The sequence below is a fragment of the Anser anser genome, assembly GCF_964211835.1.
Source record: "Anser anser genome assembly, contig: HAP1_SCAFFOLD_197, whole genome shotgun sequence".
Taxonomy (NCBI): Eukaryota; Metazoa; Chordata; class Aves; order Anseriformes; family Anatidae; genus Anser; species Anser anser.
This window is the reverse complement of record NW_028153644.1, coordinates 87943-111556: the sequence shown is the minus strand read 5'-3', so window position 1 is coordinate 111556 and position 23614 is coordinate 87943. Positions and strand designations below refer to the sequence as shown.

Here is a 23614-nt window from a genome sequence, read left to right as displayed (position 1 = left end):
GGTGAGCAGGTATTAGCACACAAAACCAATACAGTAATACAGTTGGCCTAAAACACCTGGGATAAAGCAGATGCAGAAGGGAGAAAGAAATGTCCACCCCTGACAAAATTTTGTGGTAAAGGAAATATATGCTGACACACAGAATCTTCATACTTAATGTGAGATACTCTGACATATAACTTACAGGATTCTTAACTATACAGAGTTAGGCAGAGGTAAAATTTTACTGTAATTTCAATTGCTGCATTTTATCCTATTAAATATAAATATTAGCCTACATATTTAAGCTTTGGGTTTACATATGAAAGACACTTACTTGGCCGATCCTGTACTTTGTCGATCAAAACAGTATTGTTTAGCTCCACAAAAACAGATTCTGACCTCTCAGGATCATAATCATCCAAAATAGGCAAAGATATTGTGGCTTCGCTTTCATTGGCTGCGAAGATCACATAACCAGTAATGGGTATATAATCTTCTTGTATTGCTCTAACAACATCAGGTGGAAGAAAGGGTGACTTTTCATCATCACCTAAAGTTCTGTATGTAACCACTACTGTACCAAGAAGACCACCAAGCCTTACTATTGTCAGGGAGATATTTTTTGTTTCTTCCTCAACTTTTATTGGTCTGTTTCTCTCAGAAAAGATGAACAGTCCATATGGATCATCATTAGCTAAAACTGTTAATGTTGCATTAGTGTGATTTCCAAGACGACCACTGGACACATTGATGATCAAAACTGAAAACACCTGATCCAGTTCAGGCACGTTGTCAGGAGAAACTTGTATGGTAATATTTGCTCTCACTTGGCCAACATCAAATGTTACATTCCCATATGCAGAGACCAGGTCTTCTGTAAGATCACAGACTATGACCCAATACAGAGTCACCTCAGACAGGGCCCCATGAGTTCTCACAACCTAAGTGGAAAACACAAAGATTTATGTATTTCTTTGTACTATAAGAAAGAAGAACATAAAAGTGTAAAATGGCATACAGCAAAGTCACAGAATCACAGAATATCCTGAGTTACAAAAGATCCACAGGGATTATCAGGTCCAACACCTGACTCCACACAGGACCACCCAAAATCAAATCGCATGTCTGACAGAGTAGTCCAAATGCTTCTTGAACTCTGGCAGCTCAGTGCTGTGACCATGTCCCTGGGGAGCCTGTCCCAGTGCCCGACCACCTCTGGGTGCAGAACCTTTCCCTAACCCCCAGCCTGACCCTCCCCTGTCCCAGCCCCATGCCGTTCCCTCGGGTCCTGTCGCTGTCCCCAGAGAGCAGAGCTCAGCGCCTGCCCCTCCGCTCCCCTCGTGAGGGAGCTGCAGGCCGCCATGAGGCCTGCCCTCGGCCTGCTCTGCTCTGGGCTGAACAAACCCAGGGACCTCAGCCGCTCCTCATACTTCTTGCCCTCTAGACCCTTCACCACCATAGTAGCCCTCCTTTGGATGCTCTCTAATAGTTTATGTCCTTCATATATTGTAGCACACACAGTGCTAGAGGTGAGGCTTCACCAGCACAGAGCAGAGCAGGACAATCCCTTCCCTTGACCATCCAGCATTGCTGTGCCTTATGCTCCAGAACACAGTTGACCATTTTGGCTGCTAAGGCACACTGCTGGTTCATATTTCTCTTGCTGTCAAGCAAAACCCCCAGATCCCTTTCCATGGGGCTGCTCTTCAGCCTCTTGTCCCCAGGCCTGTCCGTACAGCCAGCATTGCCCCTTGCCAGGTGCAGAATCCAGCACTTCCTCGTTTAACTTAATTCCAGTCAACTGTGACCTCTCCAGACTCCAAGACTATTGAAAAATTATTGAGAGAGGTCTTGCAATGACATCAGCCAGCTCTTTCTGTACTTTGGGATTAATCCCACTGGACCCCATAGACTTATATGCATCCAGCTGGAGCAGCAAATCCTGCACAAGTTCAAAGTTGGCTGGGAGTTTATCATCATCACAGTCCTGAAATTCAGAGCTTTGGGTGTCCCCGAGCCCATCATTGGTGTTAAAGACAGAGGCAAAGAAGGCATTAACCTCTGCTTTATTGGCGTACTTATTTGTGAGGTTACCAACCTCAACAAGTAATGGATCAATGTTTTCTCTGCTCCTCCTTTTGCTGTTAGCATACTTTAAAAAAAGCACTTTTTGTTGTCCCCACAGTACTGGCCAGCTTCAACTCTGAGTGAACATCACCTCTGTAGTCCTTGTTCAACTGACCTTGCTTCCAATGCCCACAGATTTTCCTTTTTCGCCTAAATTCTAGAATAAGATCCCTGCTCAGCCAAGCTGGCCTTCTGCCCAGCTTGCTCAACTTCTGACTCTTTGGAATTGCCTGTTCCTGTGCTCTTAAGAGGTGTTACTTAACTAACCAGCACTGATGGACTCCAATACCTTCAAAAGCAGGTTCCAAGGGGACCTCACAAACTAGTTCACTGAGTAGTCTGAAGTCTGCTGTCTCCATAGCTAGGGCTGAACTTTTGCTGGCAGTTTTCCTCCTATTACCAAAGATTTTAAACTCAGCCATCTCATGGTCACTATGGCCAGGACAGCCTCCAATCACCACTTCACCCACAAGACCCTCACTGTTTACAAGCAACAAATCTGGAGGGCACCTTTCTTAGTCAGCTTCCAGAGTAACTGTACCAACAAGTTATTGTTAACGTGCCTCAGGAATTTCCAGTACCTGTTTGTATTGGCTGTATGGTATTCCCAGCTAACATCTGGGAAGTTGAAGTCACCCACAGGGACAAGGGCAGATGACCTAGAGATATCCCTTAGTTCATTATAGAATAATTTGGCAATGTTGTCCTCCTGGCTGGGTGGTCTATAGCAGACTCCCACAACAACTTCATCTTATTGTTATAACTTATTTCCATGTCCCTTAATCCTTACCCGGAGGATCTTAAGCATGTCATTGCCAACTGCAAGCTGCACACAATCCAGCCCCTCCATTATATACAGTGCAAAGTCATTGACATGATGAGTTAAAAATAAACTAATTTTAAAAACAGTGTAATCTTTATCATCTTAGCTTTGCTGTATTTGTTGTGTCATCAGCACTTACTTTAAAATATTCATACCTCAAATGTAAACAAGTAGAAGTAAATTTAAACTTATATAAAACATTTTAGTTTTAAGCTGAAAGATACACTTTAGAAAGTGAAGTATAAAATGTCAAGACAAATGTACATGATAAAGTTAAGTTAAAATGCTGTAGACCTATTATAAAAATATTGCAGAATGCTCTGTAAAATAGACATAAAAGAGGATTGCATAGCAATATGAGACCCAAAACTTTCTAACCTGCAACATAATATTGCTATCTCCATCTTCAGGCTCAGTTCCATTTACCGAGAGTGACTCAGTACTGAACTCAAAGACGCCATGAGCATCATCAGAAGCCTCAATAGTCACAACGATGTGGGATGCAATTCCCAAGCTGGCTGTAAGTGCAAGTGCCAAAATGAGTTATTTTTTTATACCATCTTTTCTTAAAAGCTAAGGAAGTTTGTTACAAAAAGCACACAGAAAAGCATAACTGGAATATTTCTGCTGTTTTGCATTTTGTGGTGTGTTTTTTTTTTGTTTTAAATGTGGAATAATTATCCACATGGATAAGGAACTCACTTTCAATAATGCAGTCCTGGCAGCCCTTCTATGGAACAACACTCCAAAGCAACATATAAAATGCAAATATTTTAAGAGAGGATCAAAAATAAAATTACTTGTCTAATTAAGGAAAATGAACTAGAATTTAGGGTAGGGGAGAGTTACGTGGTAAAACACAGTGTAAGCAGTGCAGACAGGACAAAAGCAGGTACTATTTTAACTGAAGCTGGAACAAAGAAAAAGCTAGTCCAGGAAATTCTACTACTGTAATGATCATCTTGTGTGAGATAACTTGCTGCTTAGAAAGAGAAAGAGCCTGGCATTTTAAAAAAAATCTGGAAACACAGAAGAGGAAACAACACTTCCCAGGAAGTTCCAAAAAGTGGTTAAACCACAGACTTACTCTCAGGTTCAAACTGAACTCCTTTGTATTTTCAAATAAAACAGAAAATCAGGCTGTCACTGTGGAATAAATTATTTGATTTCGATAATGGGTGCTAACACAATATTTTCAGGTCTCTAGGGTTTAATTCAAAATCCGCCATCATTAGCGTTTCCCTCATAGTAGGTGCTTTTGTTTTCATCTTATTTCTGCATATTGTATGTTTTTAATTTTCTCAAGATTAAATTATCTTTGTTTTCTGTATGTTGTGACAAAAATAGACTTCAAAAATGAAAAATAATCAAAGCATTCTTTTAGAAAAAAAAGAGCTAACACCACTTTTTATTAAGAGTATTTTTGAGATGCAGAGATCAAAGCATAAAGCAAGTGGCAAAAGAAAGTATCAAAACACACAGTCAGGTAATTTTTAAATTACCTTAAATTTAAAAAGTTTCTCTCCTCTTTGCTCTCCAGAAAATTTTACAAAATTTACAAACAAAGCTAATTTTTCTAACTACTTCTGGAATAACTACATTGTGTTCTATAAAAATACAGCTTTGAAGATAGAGAAGCTGTTATTTTCTGTATTACGGTTAGTATTGACTGTTGTTGAAATTAAGCCTTTTTTAAAATGGGAAAGAATGTTTTGACAGGACTCTATGATATATCTCAAACCACAAGCAAAATAACACTATGATAAACTGTGTCAGTAGTGTAGTTCATGAGGGATATTACAGTTAGCATAAAGAAATAAAGATTAATCCAAAATGCTTACCATGCTGATGGACAGTTGGAAGGAAGAAATCCATGTTCCCATCACCACTACCACTGCCATCATTTCTAAAGAGCTCAGCAACTTTAAGATGACAGACATACAGATATATACACATATATACATTTATAAATCAGAGCGCAAGCAAAGAGAAATTTAAACTATTCTGGACAACAGGAAAAAAAGAGGGAAGCACTCTAGGAAGGTATCAACTTTGCTTCTGAAAGTGTACAGGAGTTCTAATAAAGACTGAAATATTTACATATGCCACCTCTTACTTAATTTATGACATTGGAAATAGCAATGGGAAGTCAGAATGAAAGAAAACACATACACATAGTTTATCTTTCCTCTCTTTCCCTCTTTGTGTCCCCATTTTGTATTTCCCCTTTCTCACTCCTAACTGAGGCTTGTCATGGAGGAATCTAAATTGAAAAAAAAAAAAAAAAAAAGGTAGGGGAGACGATAAAGTCCCTCAAGCTCCTTATTCTAATATTTTCTCACAAAGTGAAAATGTTGGGAAAATCTGCAGAAAACTTAACTAATGGGGACTTCATAAGCTTTGTGTTTGTGTTGGAAAGGCCAAAAAGAAGGCTCATTTTAAAAAGGCTATATAGTTACTGGATTACTAAAGTTAGTTGTAAATTTTCTGTCACAACAATTTGAAAGAGAAAAGTTTGACTCCTTTTAACAAAACAACTATTCAACCAAAAAGACAAAATACGTGAAAAGTCTCAAGACTTTACCAAAAGAATCACTGAGACCATGTTGCACCATAGACACATACAATCATAGCAGAGAGCTGGATTAATTCAAGGAAATCTGATACATCCTCCCAGAAGGGACCACACTTGCAATTTCTGAATTGTTTAAAAAAATAACATCAGTTTAAAAAAAAAAAATCAATTTATGGCTGTCAGTGTTTCTAATTACTTTTCCCTCCAACAAGCTTTACAATCTCCGTTAAAATTTTTCTCAAATGGAAAAAAAAATCTGTAAGGTATTCAGGGGTTTATGTGGCAGCACCACTATGCTTTGCCGTCCCTTCAGACTAGCCCTTCAAACCAATAATTCTTTCAAGTGTTTGTCTTGTTCTTACAGACAGTTATCTACGAGCTACCTCTGCAGCTACAGCTCAGCAAACTCCCTATGGCCCTCAACATCCACAGCCTATTACTGCTATAATCCATTTGACCTATGTATTGCAGTTCTTCTGATTTCACTCATGTGGAAGAAAAAACAAAACAAAACAAAACAAAACCAAAACAAACAAACAAAAACACAACACTTTGACTGTTTAGCCTTAAATATTTTATAAATATTCCATATTTTTGAAATGCAACATATTGCTAATATATTTTTGCATTATTTTAGTTCTCATTACCAACCATGAAGTTATACAAAGTGAAAAGCAGCAATTGCCTTTAGATGACCTAACAGATGGCAGTGATACACTTTCCCTAATACATGGTAATAATATACTTGCTATGGGATCTGGTTGTTTCCACCAAGGATTAAGAAAAGAACTGAGGAACAGTTCTTCCCTACGAAAAAAGACAGCTGTATGGGGGTGGGGATGTAGAGGTGCTTTTTGTTTGTTTTCAGAAATAACATAGAAAATAATGCCAAGAAAGACAAGATTTTTATGAACGAGTAGAGGTCATGAAAATACAACTAAGGGACTGATATATGTGCCTTACCTCCTCCCTCTGGGTTCAACAGCTCCACTTTAAACGTTTTTTCTAATTCAGGAATAGTATTATCAGTGATGTTAACAGTAATGTACTTGTATCTTTCTCCTGGCTGAAATTCCAGTGTACCCACAACAGCCTGCAATATAAGAGCTCTTCATATTTTTGTTCAAGTCTAATGTTTTCATCCATATAAAAAAAAGAAACAGAACCTTCATTTTGTCTTTTTCAAAACATCTACTTTTCCTCACTTAAGCTTTAAAAAAAAATCTGAAAAATCTGTTTTACAAAAGAAAAAAAAAAAGAAGAAGACATCTAAGTTGACATACTGGTGAGCATCTGCATTCATGTACATTTTTCTTATTTTTCTGCACAAATGATCAGTTGGACAAGCAAGTGCAGATACATGCAGGTTATTTTGCTAGGCATATACAAATCCCAGTATGTACAAGCATAATGTTAACCTGTACATGCACTTGAATAATATGGTCTGTAACAACAGCAAAACTCACAAATTGCTACACTGAAAACTCTGTTAAGAAAAAAAAAAAAAGTTCAAAACCAGAGGCTTTTCCTAGACAATGCAACTTACTGCAGAGAAAAGAATGGAGAAGTCACATGATGTATATTTTTAAGTGAATATTACATATCCATTTGCCACATCACCTTGTAAAGTAGTCTTTCTGTGAAAGAATCATAGCTGGGCTAGAGCAGTCAAACTGAAAGCTATCTCCACGATAAATAACTCTAATTAATTCCAAAACAATTATACCACCTTGGCAGTTGCCATACCTGATAATCTTTGGGACTGAAAGCTGTGACTGGCACTGTTCTGTATTCCACCAGAACTGTTCCAAGAAGGCCTTGTGCACGAACTACCAGTAATCTGACGTGTCCAGCTTCTTCTTTAATAGTAATATGGGGCACAGAAGAGGCTGGAAGAATCATTTTATCACCTGGCTGAGGAGGTGGCCCCACAGAGAACTGGAGCAGACCTGGAAGACAAGAATTACTACTTACATGGCTTTTCATAACAAATTTTAAAGATGATAAACAATTTAAATAAAGTGATTGATAACATATCTTGTGATGGTTCTGAAATTAAAAACCACATATACCAGTATACCCTTAAGCCTCAATCACACTATTTCCAGAGATGTGCTGTGTGCCTTACCCTCTCTCACTGATATTCTTGTCAGTCTTGATAAAAGGCACAGCACAATAATAAAACCTTCTCTTCCCAAAAGAGCCTCACAGGCCACGGTTTTGCGTATTTACTGGTACAAGACATATGGAGAAATGACTCTCATTGTCAGGAATTCTCATTTGATGAAAAACCTGGACAGGATCAACTACATGCAGAGCCTTTATTTGCCCTCACAAGAGAATCATTGCTTGTTTGGGCAGGGAAGATTTGAGGCCTTTTTGTAAAATTATAAAAGAAAACTAATTCAGTATTCATTCATGTATATAAACAATGAATTAATTCAAGTTAGATAAAGTGGAATATATGAGATTGCTTCCTCAACTATTACGACCAAGCAAAGTTTTCATCTGACTGGAAAGAACTACACAATAATCTGAAACAAAGCTGTATAATTCCCATCATTGTTACCGTATGGGTGGTCACTGGCTTTGATGCTGATATCAGTAGTTTCCTTTTCTGGATCTATACTTGCTCCACTGGTAGGAGTTGAACCTAGTTTCCCATCTCCAGACACTGCAGAGACTAATGTCACACGGAAATATTCATTTAACTCCGGAATGTCATCATCAATAACATGCAAATTTAACACCTAGAGAAGGACCAAATCATGGAGAAATCAAACCATGCAACATTCTTTGATTAGTCAGTCAGCTGTATCTGCTGTATAGTTCTGAAAGCAAAGGACACTATTTTTGCTCTCCACATAAATTCAACTAATTTCTAAGATAACATTTTATGTCTAGAATATGCTTTCCAAAAACAATGCTTCCAAGCTACTGGAAATGGAAGGCATATTTTCTGAATTGTTTCAAACTACATAAATAAGTGATAATAAATACTTGTTTGGTTGGTTTTGTATATCTTCACAAAAGCAGAGTTTAATTTCCATGTACTGAACATGAAATATCTGATAAATTTTAAAATCTTTTTGAAATTATGCTTATGAAGAGACATTACAGTGATTAATCCAATTTAGAGAGCAAATAAATTGAGCTTATTATACCACCTGACACTTTGACCTGCAGATCATACGATTTACTAACATAACCTTGCTCTAAACACGCTAACACATTCACTTCAGAAAATTCCATCTTTCTTTATGTTTCGATATGGTCGGACAAACATATAGAAAACATTTAAGTAGCTGATCATATTTAGAGGCATGGTAATGAGTAGATTACAAATGTCAGTTGAAAGTCCCTTAGGATATCCCACCTGAAGAGCAGCTTGCTACCAGCCCGTTTCTTAGAGCCATGCACATTAGCTCCTCTGTATGTATGCAGTAAATTGGACCAGTAAGCTGTGTAGCAAGAGCCTACATCAGCCATTTTCTGCCACTAGATAGAGTAATGTGGGCCTCGTCTATGTTGCCATGCTAGAAAAGCTTTGGAAATTTCTGCTATATATGATTGTATGAAATGCAGTAATATCATTTCACAGAGAAATAAAGCTGAATGAACAAACTATTATAACATGAATGAACTATTTTCAGATACCACACGCTTTTGCCAGTCATTACATTATCCAGATTCACAGTTCTAGTGAAGTCACTGGGATCCCTGCAAATGACTTCAGCGAATTTGAGTCCACATTGACTTCTGCAGCCTGATATAAGTGAAACTGAGGATGGTATTTTCTACTCACAATTCATCCTTATTATACAAACAATAATAGAAAGTGTATGTTGTTTCTACAGTACTGTGGTCCCGCACCACTTCTTCAAATAAATTTAACAATTCTGTGCTGTACATCAGGATTGAATTCATTGAAACAGATTATTTTTATTTCTATTTCTAGCACACGCTGTTTATTACCACAGAATTTTAATCATAGGACAGCCCACGTTGGATGGGACATCAAAAGATGAAGTTCAATGTTTCATGGAAAAAAAAAAAATAGATGAAATAATCCAGCACCATGTTCAACTGCATCTTAAGCACCCCTGGTGATGGGAATTCTACCATAGAACCATACATTGGTTTGGGCTGGAAGGGACCTTAAAGCCCACCCAGCGCCACCCCCTGCCATGGGCAGGGACACCTCCCCCCAGCCCAGGCTGCCCTCAGCCCCATCCAGCCTGGCCTTGGGCTCTGCCAGGGATGGGGCAGCCGCAGCTCCTCTGGGCAGCCTGGGCCTGGGCCTCACCGCCCTCTGAGGGAAGAATTTCCTCCTTCGCCCCCTCCCTCGCCCTGCTGCCCACGCTGCTGTTGGTGCAGCCCAGGGTACGGGTGGCTTTCTGGGCTGCAAGCACACATTGCCGGCTCATGTCGAGCTTCTCATCAACCACCACGCCCAGGTCCTTCCCCCCCCAAGGGGTGCTCTCAGTGCTTTCTCTGCCCAGCCTGTGTTTGTGCTTGGGATTGCCCTGGCCCAGATGCTGAGGTCGGGACAACCCGACCCTGTCCCTAAGGAAGTCGTTCCAGTAGTTGTAAAAAATTTCAAGACAAAACCTCTCCCACTCTATCTTTGTACTCTTTGCCCTCTGTCTTCTCCTGTGGTTTCTTGAGAAGAGAGAGCCTCTGTCAACTCTGGAGCTGCCCTTTAGGTACTGTAATAATGGGATCAAAGTCCCCTTCTAAAGGGTGAAAAGATCTAACCCCTTGAGTCTTTCCTTAGAGGACAGGTTCTCCAGCTCTTTGATCATCTTTCTGGCCCTCTTTTGGACCTCCAGTCTGCCCACATAATTTTTTAATTGTGGGCCTCTGTAGCTTTGAATTCCTACTCTTCAGTGTATCCTGGTATCCTGGTATTTCTTTTTTCTTTTTCTTTTTTTTTTAAACTAATTCAGATAAGGAATTTCGTAAGACTTTTAGAAAGCTTTCTCAGAAGCAGCTAAAGCTTCCCTTATGTATCATTTCTCTTTCTCTCCCCCAACTCAGAGATGCAATTCTGATTACCAATTTCAGGTGTCTCTAAGGCCAGAATATTGAATAATTTCCTTATGTTCCAGTTGCTCGCACACTTTATGCAGAGGAATAGATTAAAGCAGACAGTAATCATTTCAGGGAGACTCAAAAACAGCTATTGTTACAAGAACACCTTTAATCTCCTGTTTCTGATTTTGAATTTAAAAGGAGACAGAACCTGGATAGCCTTGAGTGCAAGAACAGCAATGAATCTTACTATTGCCTATTTAATTGTTGTGGACATAAATTTGAGTTACAACACTCAGATCAAACCTGATCATTTTCCAATTTCGAAAGTACATGGACTATCTACACTTTTTAAAGTATATGTACACATACACATAAATACAGTTAATATTTTTTATGTATATGTACATATATCTAATATGTACATGCACACATGGTGACTTTTGAACTGACATATACACAGAGCTACAAATAACACTTTCTTGTTGTCAGGGATGGAAAAAAAGAAAGAAAGAAAATATATATATAACAAAAAAATAACAACATAAAATAACAAAATAAAAAATAATAAGAAGAAAAGCCATGTGAAGTAAACACTCTCTAGTATGCAAACCAGCCAAGCACCCTCAGAAGGTATTTTCCAGGAGGTTTGTAAAGGACAGGATGAATTGTTAATAGGAAGGTAGGGTTTACCTCTGATCTCTGCCAAGGAACGAATGTGATAGTGCCACTGCTATTAGAAAAATCGGTAACAGAGTAATTAATGCCAGTGGAATCAACCTGTGAGATAATGTACTTTATATACACATAGTCTAGGGCTCCCCTTGTACGCTCCACAACACAGGATATAGTGGAACCTTCATCAGCAGTCTGGAAGAAAGCAAAAATTTGGAACGTTTATTACTGTCAAAGTAAATCAAGGCAATTTCATTAAATAACACGAAAATATTTAATGCCAGACAAATGTTCAAGTAAAAAATTGCTGTCATGTTACTTTCAGCTCTTTTGGAGTGTTAGGAAGCTGAAACTGACCTTGATGCCAATCAGAACAATCCTAGTGGAATCTGCAAAAGTCTGATGCCTCCCTGAGGACTATTAAGGTAACAAATAACAATACACTGCAGTTCGTCCTGGACACAACCCCTTTCCTAAAACTATGCGTCAGAGACAGAATCAATATGCTTGAAATGTACCTGTCGAAAGCAAATGAAACTATTGCTTTATAATAACGTCAATATTGTAATTTTCCTTAGCAATAATTTAAAGAAAGATTTGGATCAGCACTTTCTCTAACCAGACACACTATGGATAGAAATAAACTATACCATCATCATTCAGAAAAACAGATTTTTCTCTTCTACTGTCCTCCTTACAATTCTGTATCTTCACAGATAACATGACTTCTGCAGCGACAACTTCACGTCTCTGGAATGAAGCTTTAATTGGTACTGACCTTCTATTTTAGAAAATAACGTTCATAAAATTAACATAGAAAATAATTTTATCTGAAAGTTATTGGAAAGGTTAAAGCTATCTTATGCATTAGATAAATTTCAGGGCTGCTTTGTAAGAAAGCATAGATACTGTGTGTGACTTCAGCTGCCTAGTAGACAGATATGCACAGTTAAACTACTGGTAAAAAAATGCTGTGTTCCTGCATCACCACTAAGAGCTCTAATACTTCCCTGGTGAAATGGACATATGATAGGTGCAAAACAATTACCGTGCCATATAATTATTTTTTTTCTTCATGGTTGGCTGATGATCTGTGGCATCACAGCGTATCAGAGGTACTTGAACCTGAAGGAATCTATTATCATAGCATATGGTAGGCACACAATAAGCAAACTGAACCAAACTGAAAACTAGTATCACTCAGGCAAGACAGTTATTTTAAAAACATCATAAGCACTTTGATTAAAAAAGAATGTAATTAAAGCTCATAAGAGTTCCCAAATGAAAACTATATTAAATTTTTTTTTCCACAAAATAATCCAATACCAGTAGAGATAGCTATCATGTTATTCCCCCTTATAATTGATTAAAGAAGTAAAGAATGATTTATGTTTATTTCAAGCCTCCTCAAAAAGTAGCAAGTTTACACTCTGCATATAGAATGGATACCACTGAAAAAAGATTTCATCTGTTAAAACTAAAACAACAAAAAAAACCACTACTAAATCAACCAACTGACATCAAACATATGCAAATTATAACTTAGTTTATGACAGCAAATGAAGGTGGAAAAATCCATAACACTTTGTCATTGCATGATCTCTAGTAAAATTATCTCAAACACATCATGTGACACAGAAAACTAAAATAAAAATCTTTGCAATAATCCATTCTCAAAAAAAAACCAGAGAATTAAATCTTACATTTTAACTGGTAACTCAAATGTAACAGAAGTGAAGGTAAAATATTTTTCTAGAAAAAAAAAATTAAGCCTTAGTCTTCAGTTTATATAGTAAACTAAATTTTCTTAACCATTTTTTTCTTTAGTTTTTTAAAATTATATAGTAAATCCCAGTGGAACTGAGGTTGTATTAACAGAACATATGCATCTCCAAATCCTAGGAAAACTTTGCTTAACCACAAAAGCAAACACTGCAAAATCTAGGGTTTGTTCAGGTCACTTGGTCCTGCCATTTAGCTTTCTGTGCCTGAAATATCACCTACAATTTCCATTATGACCACCTTACCTCAGGGATACATGCTCCAGTGAAGCCAAATAAACCATTAGCATTATCACTTTTCTGTATTCTTAATCTTGCTGTGGTGTTTTCTTGTGAAATTCGAGCTCCACCACGCACAGAAATGAGCTTTAGTATGAATAATTCTTCTCCTTCTTCCTCTTTGTCATCCTTTGCAGACACGATGAATGATTTATTGGCCTCTCCTTGCCAATACTCCAAATACCCAGAGACAGGGTGGACATCACTTTTTGCAGGAGTTGCATGAAGTTCATAGATCTCTGCTCGTGTCAACTTACGCTCATAAAGCCTTACATCCTGCATTAACCCTGTGTACCTACTGCTGCCGTTGATTCCTGCTCCAATTCTTACTATTCCTGGACCTGAGAAGGAAATTATAATTTTTTCTCATGTTATTGTATTTGTATGAAACAGTCAGCAACTGACTACCTGTTTTTCTTAAAAACCAATGGTAAACTGTTCATTGTCCCTGGATGAGGAATCATATTGATCTTGAGATCCAAAATCAGGAGGTTCCTTGAGCCTCATCTCAATGTTACAGGTAAGTCCTCACAGGCCAAACAATTCCATCCTATGCTGTCCAAGTTTTTCATCCTATTAGTTCTAGCAGCACATTATCATCATCCCTCATTTTTATAAGTCTTAGAGACTTGAGGCTCCCTCTTTCCTCCACAGATTTTCAGAGCAGAACTGCAACCCCTTTTAGCCCTTGTTTTGCTGAACAAATCCTACTTTGTTTCCCTCTGCTAGGGCAGCTGATCCATTCTGATGATACTCATGATTACTGCATTAACCCTTCTGGACATCCATTTCATCCACCACACTGTAATTCCATGCAAATTCCAAACTCTTTTTACAACAGCATTTATATTTCTCTGTCTCCAAACTATAAGATCACAGCTGCCTCATATTCATTCCTACTCTATCCTATTCTGTGCCATGCTATGCTCTTGTGCTAAAACACACACATCAGCTGTTTTCAGTTGCCTTTCAGAAAACGAAAGAAAACAAACAAACAAAAAAAGCTGTGCTCTTCAGTGTATTGTCATACATATGACACTGAGTGGCAGTTGTAGAGATGAGCAACCACAGGAACTGATAAAAGTCCCAGGGCACAAAGTGGAGGATGCTGAGAAAAACTGGGCTGCTATGCACACCACTGTGTATTACCCAACATTCAACGGAGAGAGATGACATACTTGCCTTACTATTGCATTATCCCCAGACACACGCCATCCCCACTAATAAAGAAAATTTACAGCACAGACATATCCTTCTAGCAATAAAAGCATAATTGCATTTCACATATATTTGTTCTAGAAACCGAGGGAGGGAAAAAAAAAAAACCTCTCAGCCTCTCAGCTTAGCTACAGTACTGCAAGTGTGATGGAAATTACTAATTGCAGAAGTACTATTCTTTTTACAAATGGAAAATTTGATTTCTTAAACTTCAACCTGGAATTTTAAAAGCAGAAATAAAATAGTACACCATACAATTAATAGTCCTCTACTCTCACTCAACATCGCAGCAGTTTGAATTTTTTAGAACATTCACACAATTTCCATAGGCTTTCTGAAAATCCTCAAAGAATTCTTATCCATTCCTTTCAATTAACTTAACAGATATAATCATTTCAGTGTATTTCTTCCACCTTTGAAGTGGCTAGACTATGCATTTCAGAGCTTTATATATGGAGAAAAATAGCAAAGGCTCACCATCAAGAATTGCTTCTCCTTTTAGACTCTTCATTCCTCCCAGAACTAGAATTCCATCAACGTAAAATTCAATTATACTTTCATCCAGAGTAATCAGAACGTGAAGCCAAGTATTCTCATCCAGGTATTTCATGACTGATGTTTTAGCCATGTATGTCATATTGGACCCTAATGCTGTATAATGAAGCACTACAGAAACATGAGAATCATTTGTCTGAATTTTCACACCATAATATAAAGTCCCATTATCGTTATCCTTTTCAACTATATAGCCATCTGTACTGACATTAGGAATTAACCAAGCTGAAAATGTAAAATTGGTTACTGCATTATTTCCATTGTATGGGTATTCAGGACCGATAATGCCAAATGCATCCTCTTTTCCACTGAAATACAGAGCGTCTGTTCCACTGTGATGGCGCCTCATGTGGGGCTGTGATTGTACTGAGCTTGGGAATGATCCAAGCAACAAGAAATCTACCATTGATGGCAGTCCAGCTTGGAAGGTACTAGACAGTATTTCCCAACCTAGTCGGACAACACCAAAGGTGCCTTGCTGTCTCCAGATGGTGAAGTCCGTAATATAGGAAAGGTCATCTTCAGAAAGAGTATCTTCCACTATCTCTCTGTCCTGGCTCTCTGGATCTATAACAAACACTCCAAAAGGGTCATCATTGAAAGGGATCATGACAGTTACAGTAGGACTGGTTTCAGATAACTGACCACCAGGACCAGGAGACCCACCTGCGTAATAGAAGTTAGAGTAAAAGTTAATGATTAAACAACACACTCAGAAAAAAGTTTCAAAGTACTTTTTTTTTTTTTTAATAAAACAAGTTTCTAAAAAAACCTCAAACCCTCCTTTAAGATCCTCTGGACTTATAGCAAATGATCTAACTTGAAAATTACATAGGTTAATTGTATTATTCTTAAAACACTGTGCTGATGTAATTTCAGTAGAAAACAAACCCACATGCTATTTTTCAGCTGTAAAACACACAGATGTCTTTCAGGTGAAACATGACAAGGTCCATCTTTTCTTAATTAGCCAATAAGGTAGGTTACCTTTGATTCGTTTGATAAGCATGGGGGCCAAATTCAATTCTTGTATTGCTCAAAGACTTACAGGAATAGAGAATGGCAAAATCTTGCCTGTTGCCTCTGATACAGAAGTACATACACCTTGCAGAAACAGTAACCAGTTGTGTGTTAAAACTGCTGCCCAGTCCTGGTGTTAGTCATCTATCTTTGCACAGTAAGAATTCATGATATGAAGATCATGTTGTGAATGGAGAATCTCCGTGTTCAAAGTGTACAGTGATCTACCTGTTATAAGCAGGAAATCTTTTGTACATCCGTATGGACTTCACTTACAGGAAAGGCCAACACACATTTTCACTTGTATCAGAGCACAGAAGACCATGAATAGTACTAAAGTGGAATTAATCCAGATTAGGAAATGTGTCCAGTAGCAATTTAAAGTTGTAATTTAAGTCATGTGAAGTGGTAACTACAAGTATTTTACCTCCTCTAGGGAAACAAACAAACAAAAAAGCAACCTCTATTATGGTAGACACACATAACCTTTAATACCTTTGTTATTTCTTTGTTAGTATCTTTGTTTTATATTTTGTGCATGGAGATCTATGTATCTGAAATTCAGAACTCTTGGTTTTTGAAATGAAACTTCTGAACTTTAAGAAGTTTAATTTCAAAAACCAAGAGGCATCCCTTTTAAAGTTCAGATCACCAAAATGTGTTTAACAGTAATTCGGGAACTGAGTAACTCTCTATATATGGAAATCAAGATTAAATGAAAAATAAGACCTAAAACCTTACCAGAAAAGCATAGGATATCAAGACATGATTCAAAGCAATGCTCTTTCTAGTGTTGGTTTCTTTTTGATTGATTAAACATAACTCTTTTCTACCAGATATGAAGGAAATGGTGATATGGAAGACAATACCTGAAGCATTCACCAACTTTAGAATGTAAAATTCATTGAATTCAGGAATTCTATCTGAAATGGCACGTAGTGTTATTGACTTCGACCTTTCACCATCCATGAAGCACACAGTCCCATAAGTTTCATAGAATTCTTCTCCTGGCTTCAGTGCAGAGTTATTATCAAACAACTGCCAGGTCAAAGAAACATTGCCGAAGTGTCCTCTGTGTCTCAAAATCCTGTTCAGTGATACAGAAAGAATGAGAGTCCTGGCAGGCATGCATCAGCGTTGAGTAGAAAAGGAAAATGTGGAGACTCCTTTTACTGTAATCTTCCTTACAGTAAGAAGTAATATACTATGTAATATAAAGTAAAATACTAATATACTACAACTGTTCCATGAAGCCTTCCTTTTAAAGGCAACCACGTTTGCAGTACAATTCTACTCCCGGAATACGTACTTTAGAAAACAGAAGTAGCATACGCAGGTCCATGCAGAATACTACTGTGAAGCTACACATCACTGTGTCTTGTAATTCCAATTTATAATAATAAATATGAATGCATAATAGTTCAGAAAGTTAACATTAAAAATTAATATACTTGGACACTCTTAGACAGGAAAGAGAATCATCTACATTTAACCACAAACGTTTCTCCTTTCAGTCATCAAGTCTACTTAAACTTTTTCTTACACTTGTATTAAATTAGAATTACATTCTACGGCTTTCAGAAATCTACTGTTATTTGTGATTAAGAACGTAGTAAATGAAAAGATTTTTTTTTTTTTGGTAACTATCTGCTAACACAATTACACTAATTTCAAAAAGGCACTACAAATAAAAAGTGACCCATACAGTGCCTTTATTAAGAGTGCGCTTACATACAGGAAGTTTGCTTCTGTCGGTTTGCACGGTGACATAAAATGCCTTATAAATAGATTATATCAGGTTGAAGAATTAGTTCAGCTAAACTAGTCCAGCCACAGCAACACATTTATGTTGTTTCTGCTTCCAAAGGTTTTTCTTCTGTGGCGTTAACCAGGGTGCTCTATCCCAGCTGTGTAGCGCTGCTGCACTAACTCCAATTACCTCATTAAAACCTCTGTGTTTTCGGTGGTTTGGTTACATGCTACTTTGACCACTTTTTTATATGCTACACAACTGTCAAAGTAGTGACAGTATGGAAGAGACAGATCCCTAGTAAATATATTTTATCAATGATGACTGAGCAGGTTCCTCAGATGTTGGAGATCTTGGTATCCTATAATTCCATAAAGCACCTGTATATAAGCATGTTTACATCAAAACAATATTCTTAACACCACCAAATCCACAAAAATTATCCTGCAGATTAGACTATAAAGGACAAAAAAACAACAAAGCCCAAAACAGTGAACAGCACAACAACAAACACACAATGAACTTAATATCCTCTTTTCTTGAGGCTATTCATATTTCAGATGTATTGACACAAGCATAAAGAACCAATTCACAGCCATAAGCATCTGCTTCAAGGCTTTAAAACAAACAGACAAAAAAAAAAGGATGATTTTTTAAATGCAAGAAGAACCTCTTCCCTAACTATTTGCACTATCGCATTTATTGTGACCTAACTTCTCTTTACAGCCTGTCTCAAGATTTCTTAACGAAAAATCATTTTTTCATCCAATTAAAACCCCATAGTAAATTTATGAAATGAATGTAACAAGGCGAGATGCCAAGTGCATTCAATTTTTAACCCTGCTAATTCTTCAATATATCATGGTGGCACAAAGGGAAATACTTTCAAAGGTCAGACTAATGAAGAGTGTCACATCCGGACTTTAAGTATAGATTTCAATCTGTAATTAACAGATAAAAGAAAAAAAAAATACAAAAACAGAAAGAAAGAATACAGTAGTTTGCAGTTGAAAATTTCAAAGATGGGTACAAAAAGCCACCTAGTGCCACACAGTTTTATTTAGCTATTTGTTGAGTGGTTTTTTTTCTTTTTCTGTCAGCCTAGGTTATATTGTGCTCAATCATTCAGATTTTTCTGTATCTACAGGTTCCTGAGATTATAACAGAACATCAATGCTGAAGTCTTATTTAGTTACATTTCAACATGAGCTTCTGTGCACTTTTTAATATTTACTGTGTACTCCATAGTATTACAGGTGATGTCTTCAACACATTACAAATCATTTAATCCAAAATTTTGTAAAACTGTTTTTCTATAGTGCACTTCTATCAATGCACACTTGTGCATTTGATTTAATCAAAGTGCTATTTATAAAGTACCACATACACCAGTTCCAAAAGAGTGCAAAGATATTCTTTAAACGTTACTTACCAAAAAATGTTACTTTTGCCTTCTTCAACTGGCTTCTCTAAAGGTTCCAAAGAGAAAATTCCATTAGGATCATCATTTGCTTCAATAATAACTGTTGCCATTCCAGCCTTAAAGATAACTGTATCTCCTAAAAAAGAGGACAATTATTATTATTAAAATTGGAATCAGAAATGTAGGTAACTCTAAATCCAATTATGTTTTCTACTCACTACAATTGCTTTTATACAAAGAAAAGGACAATTATAAAAGTCAGTGAAAAACAGAATTTGAGGTATTCAGCAGCAGGCAAATCAGAGTAAAAGTATTTAAGTAGTGTACCATCCAGAGAGCAAGACGTAAGATTTTCAGGAAAAATGACATGAACTGAGAAGATGTGATTCTTACTACACAGTATCCTTGCATGTAGTTGTTATGTGAGGTAACATTTTCTGTTTGATCATCTGGACAAGTCAAAAGAATAAGATATTCAGAGGTACAGAATAAAAGAGTAAGGTATTCAGAGAGCCCCGACCTTCTTTAGACCTAGAAGAAAAGTATTGCATTTAAACTAAATACAAGCTATGAGCAATGTCTAAGAGTTTATTCACTCCCATATCAAAGAATATCTAAAAGGAAGAAACATAAGATTCTTATTATGTAGATGGGAAGCTAGCAGGATTTCAGTGTGCATATTAGTACAGGTAAATATTAAGGGATGTTAATTCTAACTCCATTGCATTGTCCATAGATGAACATAATGTGTCCACACCCACCCCATTTTTTGTCTTCTTTGAAAGTGTCCGACTAAATTTTGTTCCACGTTAAACAATGTGCTTATTCCTCTAACTTCATATACCTCTATTTGTATTTTCTCTCAGGAACAACAGTCCCCAAAAAAATTTCAGAACAGTCAAGGCCACTGTATGTAACCAATCATAGAAAGAAAACCAACTTTTGCTTTCAGGAATATGTATAGAAATATTCTTTATTCTTAGTGATTCTAGAATGGCTGTAAAACTATATGATGCTCATTTTAGAGGAAAAAGGAGGCTATGGATACCCATTCCCCATGTGCTAGGAGAAAAGCCATGATATGTTCCCAATGGGGTAGTATTGGGAGCTACCAGTAGATCCTGAAGAAAGTTATTAAAGTAGAAAGAGACAACAAAAGAGAAAACTTATGAAGGAAGAAGAATGGTTTTGTCTAATCCTTTCCCTAGTCTGATATTTTATAAGAGACCTGGGTACTACAGTGAATACCAGCCGACCTTGGGAAATAGCTTAGCTGCCTTATACTCAAATTACTGCTTTCCCTGTCAACCTCTGGCTGCCTGCTACCAATGTTCAGGGAAGGATTCAACTCAAGATCAATGCTGCCTTGTGAGAAACTCACAGGCCAGCCGCAGGGTGTCCACTGTAGCATGACCTCAATCACTTCAGTCTTATCGACTGCTAAAGACTAAGACCATCAGAGACTGTAATGAGAACTAAGATGCTTAGCGTGCTTACAGATGAAGAAATCTAATTTTAGGTTTCCTAATCTTGAATTGAATACCTGGTAGGTATTTTACTTTGAGAACGTGTCACACAATCTGAAGGTATAGTCTGATGGTTAATTGCCATCATCTTTCTTTGCTTTATTAAATTACAGCCCCTCAGGTTTCAATGGCTGATTCAATACAGCTTTGCTTTGCATTGCAAAGATTTGCAGCAGATTCAGAGCCTGTTATTACCTCTCAACTAGAGAACAGTAAAAAATGAAGGGCAGTAAATTAAAATTTGATAACACAATTGCAAATGACTCTCCCACAACACCATGAGTTTTGTTGGAGCTAGGTGTGGGGAGGGTCTTTATTAAATACTTAGGGCTCTGGAAAAATTATGAATTTCTTATACTTCACTTTTATTTTCTCATGTATATTACATAACAGTGATAATTTATTCTAAAAGATATGTATTTCAAAAACGTGAGGAATGGGCTGAATAATTTTGGTCATTCCTTTTTAAGTGTAAACTTTGAAAAATAAATAAATAAACAAAAATACGTTATTTCTAAGGTAATAAATCCTTTCTTTAGAGGTGGTCCCCTGGGTAAATTGTGACATATATTTTTCTGCAAATTAAGCCTTTTAAAACTATAGTCTCAGAGTGAAAAAAATGTATGCATACTTTTCGCTACTAATAAAATAGAGCAATTACATACCCTTCCTCCAAAATATGGCAGTTCTGTTTGTTTTTACAAAAATCATGTAGTTTTGTAATACACTCTGGAGCATGAAAAAAATAACTAAAAGAATACCTCTTTTCCTAAGACTGTTGGGTACTAAATTTTGTTTTTTTTTTTTTTGCTTTGTGTTTTTGTATTGAAGTCCATCTAATTTGGAGCATTTATATTTGAAAAGGGACTTTCACTCCAGTTGTTTTTGCAGGCAAAGTATCAACTCTATCATTTGATTTTTGTTTCCAATAAAATAATTAAGGATGAAAATTCAAACACAGTATGCATTTATTGTATAAAAATCTTGAAGCAAACATTATTCGTGTAATTCTTGGCATTTAAATATTGCTTTATGATAAGACCAAGATACTAAGAAATTGCCAGCAAAAAAAAAAAAAAAAAAAGGAAGACTTACCTGTAGAATTGAAAAGGATAATATAAAATGTTTCATCAGTTTCAGGGGTATCATCATCGTTGATATACACAGATAAATTCTGCTCCCTTTCTCCAACATCAAACAAAATGACACTGTTCTTTCCACTGGGAACAAAGTCTCCCTCTTCAGCTGTTGCATCTCCATTAACAGTAATATACTGGACAACAACAGCGACATCAGCAGATCCATTCCTTAGGACTGTAAAGTTTGCAACACTTCCTTCTTGAACACTCACTGTCACAGGTTCTGAAAATACAAAAGCAACAAATCTGTCTGAGTTCAAGCCTGAGTTGCTTGCATTTGCTCTGTTTTCTTAATTCTCTCTAGTAGGATCTTCCTCTTCAATGAAACAATAAGATGTATGTGATAAAGGTAGGAAATAATTCAGGTACGAGAGAATATTTTGTACCTTGCCTCCTAACTGATCTCAACATCAACAAAGAGAAAAATGACACACACAAAAAAATGGGAAGGTTCTGAAGGAAACAAATATAAATTAAATACAAAAAAAAAAAAAAGTTTGGGGAGCTTTTCCACTTGCTCTTTTGGGATTACGATTTCGCAATGATCTGGTTTGTGAAAAAAATCCGTTTTAGGTAGTGTATGTATTCCACATTTATAAACAATAATATCTAACCTGCAAAATAAATGGGATCATCATTCTTTGTTATTTGTAAAATTGCAGTGGTTACATTGCCCAGCCTGGCTCCACCGGTAGCATTGAATAAACTGATGGTGAATACTTCCTCCTCTTCAGGCACCTGAAAGTATTAAGACATTAATTTCTAGCATACAAAACACTGAAGAATTTAAAATGAAAAGTTAGGGGGATTAATAAGCCAGAGATTTCTGAGTGTTGTTTTTATTTGTCAGTCCTTATGTGTCTCAAGAGGGATGATAATTCATACAGTTATACAGAAATTATCATCCATCTACAGTTTTTGTAAGTAAGTCCCTTCCTCTTTATCTTGCACAGATGACCCAAAAGTTACCTTCCAGTTTTATGTTTCTGATACATGTAGTTTTTTTTACAGCTTTATTTATTTATCATTAGGTGTAATCTTTCTTATATTACTTCAAATTTATCAGCATATAGGATTAGGATTGAAATTAGGATTCCAGTTATCAAGATACGAGTTTCAGTCAAACTTTCCTATAACTTTACCACAGTACAATTACTCTCAGCTTCTACCTTTTTTGTTTAGAGGTATGCACAGCTTCTGAAATTTCTCTATGATTTGCAGACATTATCTCAGTTCTACCCAAGTATTTTGATATTTCCTACAAGTTATTAGGCTCTTGAGAAACACACATTCCTTTTTTCTCCTTATACTCTAATGTTTTAGTACTTACTCTTTGTCCCATATTCTCACCCCAAAACACTGTAAAAGTGTTTACCTCATCTGGCAGTGAGTAAATGGTGATATTTTTTGAAAACTCCAGATTATCAAATAAAATAGTCCCTTGCTCTGGATAGACGTCATTGGTACATGCTGGATCAACAACCCAAGACACACTAACATTTCCATAGTTTCCTTGATTTCTTACAACTCTGTAAACAGCTAAAAAACATAAACAGAGTCAGTGTGCATATTCAGAGCAACAGAAATCAAAAAGGAACATCTGAAACATCTGAAACTGAGAAAAAGGAAATACAATAATAACCAATTTCACTTCTTATGAAACCAGTAACATGTTGGAGTGCTACAGAAAAGGACACACAAAGACAG

At 36.7% G+C, this 23614-nt stretch overlaps 1 pseudogene across 1 annotated transcript in view; it reads right to left on the bottom strand.

The window, feature by feature from the left end:
- Positions 1–23614, bottom strand: part of LOC310891706 (adhesion G-protein coupled receptor V1-like) — a 72941-nt pseudogene that overhangs the window by 26684 nt on the left and 22643 nt on the right. The window contains exons 12-25 of the transcript in view: positions 23283–23446; positions 22522–22645; positions 21864–22130; positions 19252–19378; positions 16939–17156; positions 14972–15715; positions 13244–13617; positions 11235–11411; positions 8077–8257; positions 7254–7456; positions 6471–6600; positions 4774–4854; positions 3311–3450; positions 317–923 (exon numbers count right to left, since the gene is read on the bottom strand). The product of the transcript in view is annotated as an adhesion G-protein coupled receptor V1-like (transcript). The remainder of the gene's footprint in view (positions 1–316; positions 924–3310; positions 3451–4773; positions 4855–6470; positions 6601–7253; positions 7457–8076; positions 8258–11234; positions 11412–13243; positions 13618–14971; positions 15716–16938; positions 17157–19251; positions 19379–21863; positions 22131–22521; positions 22646–23282; positions 23447–23614) is intronic.